The sequence below is a fragment of the Amaranthus tricolor genome, chromosome 3, assembly GCF_026212465.1.
Source record: "Amaranthus tricolor cultivar Red isolate AtriRed21 chromosome 3, ASM2621246v1, whole genome shotgun sequence".
Lineage (NCBI taxonomy): Eukaryota > Viridiplantae > Streptophyta > Magnoliopsida > Caryophyllales > Amaranthaceae > Amaranthus > Amaranthus tricolor.
This window is the reverse complement of record NC_080049.1, coordinates 17,976,578-17,984,059: the sequence shown is the minus strand read 5'-3', so window position 1 is coordinate 17,984,059 and position 7,482 is coordinate 17,976,578. Positions and strand designations below refer to the sequence as shown.

The window sequence follows — 7,482 nt, the reverse complement described above, 5'->3', positions numbered from 1 at the left end:
GTTAAGCTCGCGAATTGCCCAATGATCTTTGTACTCTAACTCGACGGGAAGATGACAGGATTTTCCATACACAAGCGGTATGGGGAAGTGCCAATAGGTGTTTTGAATCATTGGTGGTAGATGCAATTGCTTCAACCCACTTAGAGACATAGTCAACAGAGACCAAATTGTAGCAATTTCCATTAGAAGATGGGAAAGGTCCCATATAATCGACACCCCAAACGTCAAAAATTTCAACCTCAAGAATACCAGTTTGGGGCATCTCATGCCGCCTCGAAATGTTGCCGGTCCTCTGGCAAGAATCACATGGCATTATAAAGGACTGAGCATCCTTGAACATCGTGGGCCAAAAGAAACCAAACTCATTCAGCTTGCAAACGGTTTTATCTGGCCCATGATGTCCCCCATAGGGTGAGCTGTGGCAGAGCTGGAGGATCCCATGGACCTCCCACTCACTCAGGAATGCACCTGCGATAAAGTCTATCTGCACACTCACGGAAAAGAAAAGGATCATCCCAAAAATAATATCTAACATCATGCAAGAACCTTTTCTTTTGTTGGTAGGACAAATCAGGAGGCAAAATGCCGCCTACCCACATAGTTAGCATAATCCGCAAACCACGGACCCTGTGATGTGACCGCAAACAACTGATTATCAGGAAATGAATCATCAATGGAGGAGGAGATCTTACCATCATCATACCTGATTCTAGACAAGTGGTCTGCAACTACATTCTCTGCTCCTTTCTTATCACGAATCTCAATATCGAACTCCTGAAGTAAGAGAATCCACCTAATAAGCCTTGGTTTGCCTTCCTTCTTAGCAAGAAGGTACTTTAAAGCTGCATGGTCAGTATACACAATAACCTTGGAACCAAGAAGATATGATCTAAATTTTTCTAAGGCATAAATAACAGCTAAAAATTCCTTCTCTGTGGTGGCGTAGTTGACATGAGCCTCATCCAAAGTCTTGCTAGCATAATAAATGGCATGCAAGACCTTGTCCTTTCTTTGACCGAGCACAACTCCAACCGCAAAATCACTTGCTTCGCACATAATCTCGAATGGGAGTTCCCAATCGGGAGGGCGAATGATGGGTGCGGTTATGAGAGCTTGCTTTATCCTGTTAAAAGACTCAACACACTCCTCAGTAAAGTCAAAAGGCGCATCTTTAAGAAGAAGTTGGGTTATTGGTTTAGCAATTTTAGAAAAATCTTGAATAAAGCGGCAATTAAACCCCACATAACCAAGAAAACTCCTTACCCCTTTCACAATAACTGGTGGTGGTAATTGCTCAATCACCTGTACCTTGGCTCGATTTATCTGTATGCCCTTATCAGAAATAATGTGGCCAAGAACCACACCCTCAGTCACCATAAAGTGACACTTTTCTCAATTTAAAACCAAATTACATTCTTCACATCTTTTCAAAACTTTAGTGAGATTAGCTAAACAAGATTCAAAAGAACTACCATACACACTAAAGTCATCCATAAAGACTTTCATGATAGACTCTATGAAATGAGAAAAAATGCTCTTCATGCAACGCTGAAATGTAGCTGGTGCATTACATAACCCAAATGGCATTAATGCAAAAGTACCATAAGGAAAAGTGAATGTTGTCTTCTCTTGGTCATCAGGATGAATGGAAATTTTGAAGAATCTAGAATAACCATCCAAATAACAAAAATATTTATGACAAGCCAACTTTTCAAGCATCTGATCAATGAAGGGGAGAGGGAAATGATCCTTATGAGTAGCTAAATTCAGTCTCCTGTAATCAATGCACATGCGGCAACCAGTGACAGTTCTAGTGGGAATTAATTCATTTTTATCATTCTTAACAACAGTCATCCCACCTTTTTTTGGAACCACTTGCACAGGACTTACCCACTTAGATGCAGCAATAGGAAAAATAATGCCTGCGTCAAGTAGTTTTAATACCTCACTTTTCACGACTTCTTGCATGTTAGGATTTAAGCGCCTTTGTGGTTGAATACAAGGCTTGTGATCTTCTTCCAAATGAATCCTATGCATGCAAAAGTTGGGACTGATACCCTTCAAATCATCAATACTATACCCAATAGCCTTCTTATGAGTTTTCAAAACATCCAAAAGTTGGGAAAGTTGGGCATCATTGAGTGTAGTGCTGACGATAACAGGATGGAGCTCTTGCTCATCAAGAAAAACATACTTAAGATGGGAAGGGTGAGGTTTTAGTTCTGGCTTCTTTACCTCAACTTTGCATATAGGCCGAACTAACCTCTGCACTCTCTTGTTCTTGATGTGACTAAGCTCTTCATTACAAAGAGCTTGTTCAATAGCATCAATTTCAGCCTTCCAAATGCTAGCATCACCTGTAGAAGATTCAAGACAAAGAACGGCCTCCAAAGGATCTTTCATAAGAGTTAGGGGCAAGTTATCATGACAAATCACATCAACTACATCAATAGCATAGCATTTTTCCTCAAGCATGGGACTTTTCAAAGCATTGCTCAAGTTGAAAGTTACATTGTCATCCCCCACAGAAAGTGTAAGTCTACCATTTTTCACATCAGTTACTGCTCCTGCCGTATGAAGGAAAGGTCTTCCTAAAATAATAGGAATCTGTTGATCTTCCTCCATATCAAGAACAACAAAATCAACAGGGATATAAAACTTACCTACCCTAACAGGGACGTCCTCCAAAATACCCAAAGGATATTTAACAGAACGGTCAGCCATTTGTAGAGTAATATTAGTAACTTTTAGATCACCCATTTTCAGTTTAGAACAGACAGAAAAAGGCATGACACTGACACTAGCTCCTAAATCACATAAAGCTTTATCAATAAACAGTGTTCCAATGCGACAAGGGATGGAGAAACTACCAGGATCTTTCAGTTTTGGAGGGGATTTATTTTGTAGCAAAGCACTACATTGTTCAGTAAAAGCAACTGTTTCCACCTCACTAAAAGCTCTTTTCCTAGTCAATATATCCTTCATGAATTTAGCATAAGCAGGCACTTGTGTGATTAATTCAGTAAAAGGAACTATTACCTGCAAATTCTTAATCACCTCCAAAAACTTACCGAACTGCTTGCCAAGTTTGTTCTTCACTTGGCGGTTGGGAAAAGGAAGTGTGATGGGAGGCACTTGCAATGCCTCTTCTTTCGCTTTCTTCTTCTCGTGCACTGCCTCAGAAGATGCTTCATTAGTAATCGCTTCAGAAATGCCCACATCTTTCGAATTTGACTCTCCATTGTGAGGCATGGGTGGCTCATCATAACTCAACCCGCTCCTTGTAGTGATTGCATTGGCGGTCTCCTTCCCATGTGGTTGAGTAGGTTGGCCGGGCAATGCTCCTACTTGTCTAGAGGAGCTAGATGCAGCTAATTGAGCGACTTGAGTTTCAAGCATTTTATTGTGAGTACCGAGTTGCTCAAGCTGTTTGGCCATTTGAGCCATCATGGTTTTCAACTCCCCCAATTTGGATTGGGGTTGTTGGTTCTGAAATTGTTGCTGTTGATGGCCTTGAGGAGGCCTTTGGAAACCGGGTGGTCCTTGATTGGGCTGATATTGCTGATGTTTCCCATATTGTTGTTGTGGTGCTTGTGGTGGAAAGTGTTGCTGTTGAGGATTTAATACATTGTTGCTGCGATATGACAAGTTAGGATGATTCCGAATTCCAGGATAGTAGATATTGTTTTTGAAAGGAGGACGAGCTTGAAAAGCATTGACTTGCTCTGGCACTTCCATAGCTCCATTGGGATTAACGGAACACTCCATTAGAGAATGACCATGCACACCGCAATAATCACAAGCAATTCCACTTTGGCTAGAGGTAGCCATAGCATTGACGGGCATAGATGTATTAGCACCCATGCGCATCCCATCAATTTTCTCATTCAAAGCTGAGATTTGTGATGATAGAAGGGAATACGTTTCAAATTCATGCTTCCCCTTCCTTGGTGCTTGAGCTGCGCGCCTAGATGAGCTATTCCATTGATTTTCAGCAAGAGTATCCAAGAGTGAAATAGCCTCAGAAATTTGTTTGTTCATGAAAGAGCCGCCAGCCGCACCATCTACCATCCTCTTAGTCTCATCATCAAGACTATTATAAAAAGATTGCATAAGAAATTCCTTCTCAATACTGTGATGAGGGCACATATATTGGTAACCTTTGAATCTCTCCCACGCATCATGAATAGTCTCCCCCGCATCTTGTGAGAAACTATAGAGCTTAACTCTGTAGTCATGAGTCTTATAATCGGGATAATACTTCACTAGAAAAGCATCAGACAATTACACCCAAGTAGTAATGGTGTTGGGAAGAGAGTTATACCAACGTTGAGCCTTGCTTGCCAAAGAGAAATGAAAGAGGTACAAGTAGAGCTCGTCGTCAGTCATCCTAGTAATCTTTTGTAGAGAACATGCTTGAAGGAATTTCTGCAAATGATCAACGGGTTCTTCATTGTCAAGACCATAGAACTGATTTCCCGTGATCATATTCATAACATGGGATTTGGTGTCAAAGTTTCAAGCGTTAGTAGCCGGCATCCTAATCCCCGCGGTAACATTGCTAGCCTTGGGTTGTGTAGACTGCTTAAGAGTTCTCTCGGGAGCCTGAGCCGCCATGTCAAGAGATTGAGAGGACTGTTGAGCTTGTTTACGAGCCTTCGCCCTCCTTTTCTTTGCACTTGCGTGTGTTCTACGAGCATTTGCGTCAACCTCAGGATCAAAAAGAAAAGGTTGCTTGTTGGTACTCCTGGTCATGCACAAAAACACTAAAATAAACGTAAATGCGCTCGAAGAACAGTTGTTCCTCGAGTGGGTTAGAAAAAGCAAACGCTAAATTCAAAAAGTAAAATTGTTGCCCTTCCCCTGCAACGGCACCAAATTTTGGAAGGTCATTTTACTACCAAAAATAGTTCCTATTTCACCTAATTAGTATAGTTGGGCAAGTAGGGTCGAACCACTGAGGAAGGACAAATAAAGTCACAAATTGAACAAAGTTCACTATCACTAACGATCAAAAGTTGGATTTTTGTTTATCTAAGTAGAACGCAAAAACAAGAAATGAATAAAATTCAATAATTAAAAACCTAGGGCTAAAAGGATTCACTATGCATCGATCATGATTCATGAACAACAATTGGGATAGGAATGAATATAAGCGAAGGAAGGTGTTGCTATCGCAAACAAATTCGACAATCAAACAATAAAACAAGCTATCGCAATTAAAGCTTAATTGTTCAAAGAAGGAAATCGTTCACTCAACCTCGCAACTCTCGCTTATAGAATTGAGCGAATAAAACTTGCAAATTGGCCAAACATGCAATCAATCTAAAACCCATCAATTGAATCGCCTAGACAAACCAAATTTAAATCATAAAATCAAACAAGAATCATGACCTTTTGCATAGTTTCACCAAAACCTAGAAATAAAACTACTCACTGAGCATATAAAAACTAACAAGAGGTTCAACAATGAAATTCATGGAGAAAATCAAATTCAAATTTAATGGAGAAACAAGCATTCAAAGATAACAATAATAAACAAGAATAAGAAATTAGAATTGAAACTAATACCCTCAATATAAGAATTACAATGTAGAAGTGTTGATTTGCAATCCCCAAGGCAAGGAATACGAGAAATCCTTTTTTCAATACCAAACCCTCGAACAGAAAAAAAAAACCGTTCTCAAAATTCCCCCTCAAAAGCTATTTATATCCTTCTAAAAAGAGATGGGAGGATATGGGAAGTTACTATAAATAGTAACTACAGGACCCGGCCGGGTATGTGAAAACCCGGCCGGGTGCGCAGCACAGCTAAATCTTCAAGACCAAAAAGTTCAAGACCCGGTTGGGTAAGAGGAATCCCGCCCGGGTACGCAGCAAAACATCTTGATTTTCAATGGAAGCCCGGTCGGGTGTTAGAAACCCACTCGGGTTTAGAGACGTTCAAATCACCGTAATGATCACCCGGCCGGGTATGTGGAAACCCACCCGGGTGCGAGTAGCCACTTTTTCTTCCAAATGGCATCTTCAAATTCTTCTAACTGCCAAGTGCAAACCCGGTCGGGTGTGTGGAAACCCACCCGGGTATGAGACATGGTCAGCACAAAATGACCCTTTGAGTAGCTATTGACCTTCCAACTTGCAAATCTCGCTCCAAGAGTCGATTCCTAGCATAATTAGAGCTTTGTACCTACAAAATAGATAGGAAACAAACACTCCAACCAAGCTTAAAAACCAATAGAAAATTGAGCAAAATAGTATATAAAACACACACATCAATTGGTTGTTTCTCTCCTTTTGCAGGTTCTTTTGCAAGTTGCGCTTTGGATAACGTGACAATTTTTTGTACTTCAGCCAGCATTAGTAAGTTAATTAGTGTGATCTTCCCAACTCTTTTCATAATTTAGCTTTGAGTGTTTTTATTGCTTTCTTAGGATTGTTGCATGGTTTGTACTACTCATTAGAGTGGGAGTTTACATGTGACCAAAAATATTGTATTGCTTTCTTAGTTGTAATGTATTTCTTTCTCCCTTGATGCCCCTTTGGATTTTTTTAACAAAGTATGTTTCCCTGTGCCCTATGGTTGAAATTTTTAACACTTGTGATTGCTGAGACTGGTCATTGTAGACTTTTGGGTTCTTTTTCCGATTCCTTAGTATTGTTGAAACTGGTGTTTTTGAGCATTATTATCTATTGTTTGGAACAAGGAAGAGTTTAACTTGTTAGGATTTGTACTTTGATTTCTATCTCACTATTTCCTTCTTGAGTGATTAGTTCCTGGTGTATCATGGATCTCCATCTTGGCTTGGTACTGGTCTTGTTAGCTATGTAATTGCATGATGAGCATGATAGAAGGCCCTCATTTGCTAGAAGCCGTGCAACATTGTTTTAGAAGACATAATTTTCCATTTGATCCTTTATTTTGAGCCCTACCTTTTCTTTCATGACTGACCGCATTACAAACCTTTTTGACCCTATTTGATCAACCCAAGTCTAGCTTGGGGGAGCATTTGGTTGGTTAGTGGGCGATGTATATTCTGTCATTTGGCTCTCATTTACTTGCATGGGGTGCTTGGGTTGGGTTGATTGTTTCCTCATTGTTGGAGTGTGCTTTTTTGGTTTGTCATATATCATCATCTTTTCATTGTTCATATTCATGCAGTCAAAAAAAAATTGCATGGGGTACTTGAGTTGGGTTGATTGTTTCCTCATTGTTGGAGTGTGCTTCTTTTGGTTTGTAATATATCATCATCTTTTCATTGTTCATATTCATGCAGTTCAAAAAGAAAATTAAAAAATATATATATATATATATATATATATATATATATATATATATATATATATATATATAAAATTAAAATTTTGTCTCACATCTTTTAATTTGTTGTACATTTTCGCCTTTGCAAGTTGTAAATCTCTAATAATTTGATCTATGACGGTGCTTTCCATTAGTTGGGTTGGTTCGATAGTAATGAGTTG

General features: G+C 39.5%; 1 non-coding gene across 1 annotated transcript; it reads left to right on the top strand.

The window, feature by feature from the left end:
- The first annotated feature begins 4,129 nt into the window (after window positions 1-4,129).
- On the top strand, window positions 4,130-4,237 carry LOC130809564 (small nucleolar RNA R71). Its single transcript, XR_009040866.1, has one exon. It is a non-coding gene; the product is annotated as a small nucleolar RNA R71 (small nucleolar RNA).
- The last annotated feature ends 3,245 nt before the right edge of the window (window positions 4,238-7,482 follow it).